The sequence below is a fragment of the Cynocephalus volans genome, chromosome 10, assembly GCF_027409185.1.
Source record: "Cynocephalus volans isolate mCynVol1 chromosome 10, mCynVol1.pri, whole genome shotgun sequence".
Lineage (NCBI taxonomy): Eukaryota > Metazoa > Chordata > Mammalia > Dermoptera > Cynocephalidae > Cynocephalus > Cynocephalus volans.
The window spans coordinates 53,487,209-53,493,040 of record NC_084469.1 but is presented as its reverse complement, the minus strand read 5'-3'; the positions used below and the strand labels follow the sequence as shown (position 1 = coordinate 53,493,040).

Genomic DNA, 5,832 nt, shown 5'->3' with positions numbered 1-5,832 from the left:
TAATAGACACACAATTTGAGAACTGATCTGACATCATTTGATATGTAAGAACACGTTTGTGTAAGTACAATGAAATGATGGTGAAGGAAGCAGAGAAAATGATGTGATGCCCTTCTCTTCACCCCGCCTCTCCCCAAAACCAAACTAACATACAACCGATGATCAATATTTTCCTTCTGTTGAAAATCAAATAATCTTCCTCTAAATGTGATTATTTGATTATTATTATTATTATATAGGGGAACACATAAAATGTGGGTTGACATCTCTTCAAGAAGTCTTAAGTTTTAGATATGTTACTACCTTGTCCTCCAGTGAAATTATACCTCCAATCTCATTGTATCAAAACTAGGAATAATAATTTTCTTTGATTTTTCCAAATTTGATAGACTGACCATGCTGTCTCATTACTGACTGCATTTCTCTGCTCATGGAAATGTTAGATAGATGTTGATATATCAGTGGTGAGTAAATTGCCTATTTATATCCTTCGCCCATTTTCATTATTTATTTATTTGTAAGTTCTCTCTGTATACTAATGTAATTGGCTCTGTTGTGTAAGATGAATTTTCCCCAGTTTGGACTTTTAAAAGTAAACAAGTATTTAAAAACTTTATCTGATCAAATTTATCTTTTAATTTTATATTCTGTATTTTCCTGTATGATTATAAATATTTCCTTACTTTAATACCCATTAAGTGCACATCTATATTCACTTCTAGTTCTTCCACTGTTCCTTTTAATCCCTGTGTAATTTATTTCAGTGTATGGTGTGAAGGAGAGATCTGGTTTCAAACCAAATCGTTGTCAAGTTTTCTCAACAACATTTGCTGAAAAATTCATTCTTTCCCTACTGATTTAACTACCATCTTAATCACTTATTACATTATTCTATATGATTAGATATTTTCTGAGATACAATTCTGTTCCAATGATACAGATGTCTTTTTTTGTCCCATGATGAAAGATTTCAGGTAGAGTGATAAGACATTTTTATATCTCTCCCTCCTTACTGTTATTCTAAAACATCATCCTAGAAATTCTAGCACTCTCTTTTCCAGAAAAACTATTGAATTGTTTTGATAAATTCTCAAAAATTGTCAATGGTTTTCATCGCTTAGAAAAATAACCCAATCACAGAATTAAAGCGTCAGGCACTTGATCACAAACCTACCCTTCTTTGCTTGAGTACAAACAGTCTTAATTTTCAGCCCATGTCCTACCATTTCTACAATTCTGTCTTTGCTGCTTTTGTTCTTCCCTCTGAAATGTCCATCCTGTCCTTCACTTTTGAGATATTGCCCAATATTTAAGACCCAATTTGAATATCACTTCCTCCACGAAAACTTTATGAGTTCTCCATCTCAATTCAATGAACGTATCAGCCTCTGATTCGGGGAGAGTTTCATGTGATTGTGGTTAACGTCATATATCATTCTTAGAACTTTCTCATTTCCCTGGGAAATCAGTAAATTGAAGTTTCTTTACCTGCAGTACTGAGGACCAATTTCTATAAGATGTGGGCAGATAAATCTGTTCCAGGCCCAAGATAAAGTCTCAGCCCTCCTCCCCCTTCGTACAGCCTCAGAACACTACGTGGAATCCCTGTGCCAACTGAATTTGAAAATGCTGTAATTTTTTCACTCCCTACCAGTTTGCCATTGTTAAAGGTACATAGTATTATCCAGTGCAAGGGTAGTAAAGGAACCCATATCTACGTACAAGGCAAAAAAGGTGCTAGTAATTAAAGAATATTAAGTGACTTCAGAGAAACCAGTAGATGGTTACTACTGACGTAGAACCATGGAAGAAAGATGCCAGTAAATAAGAACAAAATTTTACTGAGAACTGTCAAGGATTTCCAATGGAAATGAAAAGGAAGGAGGAAGGGAGGAAGAGAGGAAAGAAGGGAGGAAGGAAGGAAAGGAGGGCGAGATGGAGGGAGGGAGAAAGGGTGACAGGGAGAGGAGGTGCCCGGTTTCCCAGAGTCTGGGTCTTAGGCCACTCCTCTGAGTCTCAAACCACTCAGAGTTACTGTTGCATGTTGCATCCATTTTCCAGAAAACACAGGAAGATTGAGACTGTAGAGGCAAGTTTGATCAATTACAGTGGTTGAGCATGCACATTAAAAAAGAGTTTGTACTTGAAATGACCTTCCACTGGAGGTGCTAGGGAGCATCGAGCATATTTTAAGTATACTTGGTGTATATGCTGGAATTTGACCACTGTTTAGGTGCCAAAAGGAACAAACAGAGCATGTGCAAGGCTAGTGATACATAAGAATTACAAAACTGGAAACCACCCCCTTAGTTAAACGTTCGTAGATAGCATGAATATGTATGGATAACCAACTATAAAAGATGGAATCCAGAACAAAACAAGGCTGCTGCTAAAGCCAGCCCACACTTTGCCTGTGAAATGTGTATTCCTTATTCTTTATATTAAATCTGCTTTCACTTTCTACTCTGACTCTGCTCTTGAATTCTTTCCTGTGGCGGAGTCGAGAACCTAGCAGAGTACAGGGTTGAGGTCGGCTATCCAACCTCCTCAGACTCTCTCCAGTAACAGTGTTGCAAGGTAACGTGACTGACTCCATCTTTGTCCCAGTCGTAAAAACAGCTAAATGCATTTCTACACTGTAGTGCTCTGTGGTCACAAGCCTGTTCCTGTGTTAGCAAGAAAACCACAGACTGCCAGCTCTTTCCTGTGTAGATGAGAAACTGAGCTGCTCTCTAAAGCAGACCCCTCCTCAAGTAACCACATTTCCTGCCCTTACACCCAGGTGTGATAGACCTTTACTCAAGAAGCTTCTTTACCTAGATTTAACTCACAACCACTGACCCATTTAAATTAAACATGGGTTGTTTTTTGTGTGTGTGTGTGGAAAATTCTATGCTCTGCTATAACCTGCATATTTCAGCTTCTGTAAACCAGCTTGCTTGCTCTTGCAGAACATCCTGTATGCCAAACAGGGTGTGGTTTACGCCTATAAGAACCTTCCCCTAATGAGGCTGGGGGCTGCACTCTATCCAGACTGCCTGGGGAGACAGCTGTGGGCCGGCAGGAGAAATAAACCTTCGACAACCCCCAAGTATTTTTGTGTGGTGTCAGCCTTATTGGGAACTGTGCCTCACAACAACAGAAGGAAGGAAGGAAGGAAAGAAGGAAGGGTGAGAGAGAGAAGAAAAAACTTCATGGTATTAAAAGCAAAAATTTAATTGGTTCTCAAATTTAAACATTTGAAGTAAAAGCTGAAAGGGAGAAAATAATAAAGACCAAAGAGGAAATCAATGAATCGGAAAACAGAAAAATAGAAAAAACCAATGAAATGAAACACTGGTGATTAAGGATTGGGAAAGTTGATAAAACTACAGTTAGAATAATCAGGAGAAAAAAGAGAGATGACAGATAGCGAGAATGAGAGAGATGATTTCATTATAGATTCTGTAGATACTTAAAAGGGCAACATAGGAATATTATGAATACATTTATGGTAATACATTTGAAAATATAAATAAAATATACATATTCTAGAAAGACACAAACTACCAATGTTTACTCAAGAAGAAACTGACAATCTCAATAGCCCTATAACTATTAAATAATTTGGTTTTGTAGTTTAAAAACATTCCCATGGTAAAAAACAAAAACAAAAACCAACAACAGCAGCAACAACAAAATGCCCAGATGGTTTCATAGGGGAATTGTACCAAACAATTAAAGAATAAATAACATCAATTCTACACAAATTCTTTCAGAATATGGAAAAAAGGGGAAGGCATCCCAACTTATCTATGATACTAAAACCTGACAGATATTACAAGAAAACTACAGACCAATATCCGTTATGAGCATAAATGTAAAATATTAACAACATTTTGGCAAATCAAATCCAATAATATATTTAAAAAGAATACTTCATCATGGCCAAGGTAAATTTATCCCAGAAATGCAAGGTTGGTTTGATGTTCAAAAATCATTCAGTGCAGACCAAAAAAGAAGTATAATCATATTAATAGATGCAGAAAAAGCATTTGATGTAATCCAATTTTTATTTTCAATAAAAACACTTATCAAACCAGGATAGGTCCGGCGCTGAGGTGAGGCCGTCTGCCGGCCTCCCACCGCGTCTCAGAGCGAAACCCGACCGCCTTGGACTTGAAGGCGGCAGCGGCGTCAGAGCTGCTCTGCTGGGGGAAGCCAGCGGCCGAGGCTCAGCCCCGGAGGCAGCACGCGCCCCGGCTGCAGGCCCATTTTCCGGACTCCACCCGGGGGCTCTGCTGACGCCCCCGGCACTGCCGAGGGGCGGCCGGGGGCGCAGAGGAGCTCGGCCCTGCACCCTGAGCCACGCGGCACCGCGGCACTCCGGGAACTTGGTAAACACCCGAGCCCGGCGATCCCGGGCGCACCTCCCCCGCCGCACGCCTCCTGCATGCGGGCCCGAGCACTCCCCACCCCGTCGCCCCCGAGCCCCGAGCGCCCCGCACCGTCCATGCACCGCTTGATGGGGGTCAACAGCACCGCCACCGCCGCTGGGCAGCCCAATGTCTCCTGCACGTGCAACTGCAAACGCTCTTTGTTCCAGAGCATGGAGATCACGGAGCTGGAGTTCGTTCAGATAATCATAACCGTGGTGGCGATGGCGGTGATGGTGGTGGAGATCACGTGCCTGCTGAGCCACTACAAGCTGTCCGCGCTCTGCTTCGTCAGCCGGCACAGCCAGGGCCAGAGGACGGAAGACGCCCTTTCCTCGGAAGGATGCCTGTAGCCGTCGGAGAGCACAGTGTCGGGCACTGGCATCCCACAGCCACGGGCCTATGCCCCGCCTCGGCCTGTCGAACGCCTGGCCGTGTCCCGCTTGGCGCAGGGGGACCGCTTCCAGCCCGCGTACCGTACCTGCAGCACGAGATCGGCCTGCCCCCACCATCTCACTGTCGCATGGGGAGGAGCCTCCGCCCTACCAGGGCCCTTGCACCCTCCAGCTGCGGGGCCCCGAGCAGTAGCTGGAGCTGAACCGCGAGTCGGTGCGCGCACCCCCAACAGAACCGTCTTCGACAGCGACCTGATGGACAGCACCACGCTGGGCGGCCCCTGCCCCCGCAGCAGTAACTCGGGCATCAGTGCCACGTGCTACAGCAGCGGCGGGCGCGTGGAGGGGCCACCCCGCACCTACAGCGAGGACATCGGTCATTACCCCGAATTCTCCTTCCCGCACCAGCAGAGCAGCGGGCCACCCTCCTTGCTGGAGGGGACGCGGCTTCACCTCGCACACATCGCCCCCCTAGAGAGCGCAGCCTTCTGGAACAAAGAGAAGGATAAACAGAAAGGACATCCTCTCTAGGGGTCCCCAGGCGGCCCGGGCTGGAGCACCCACAGGTAAAAAGGCAAAACACTCCGCACTTCTTAAAAGGGAACAGAGAAGAGGGCAGGGTGACACACAGAAAATGCCGCGTGTGGCCATCCTCTCCCATCTCCCATTCATTTACATGTTATGTCTGGTCTGAATGCACTAGCTGAGAAAGCCTGCAGAAAACCACGTTTCTTTGTTGAGCTGTGTCTCGAAGGCAAAAGAAGAAAAAACCATTCTGCAGTAGTCTTTTTTGTTTCTAGCTGAGCTGGGTGCGTGAATGCTTATTTTCTCTTGTTTATGATGATTTCCCTTAACTTTAAAGACATATTTGCACAAAACCTTTGTTTAAAGATCTGCAATATTTATATATAAATATATATAAAGTAAGAGAAACTGTATGTGTTAGGGCAGTATTTTTTGTATTAGAAGAAGCCTATTTTTTAAAAAAATGTTTTCTGAACTAGAAGAGGGAAAAAATGGCA

General features: G+C 43.7%; 1 pseudogene; it reads left to right on the top strand.

The window, feature by feature from the left end:
- The first annotated feature begins 4,492 nt into the window (after positions 1–4,492).
- LOC134389322 (protein TMEPAI-like) lies at positions 4,493–5,341 on the top strand (annotated as a pseudogene).
- Positions 5,342–5,832: the final 491 nt, after the last annotated feature.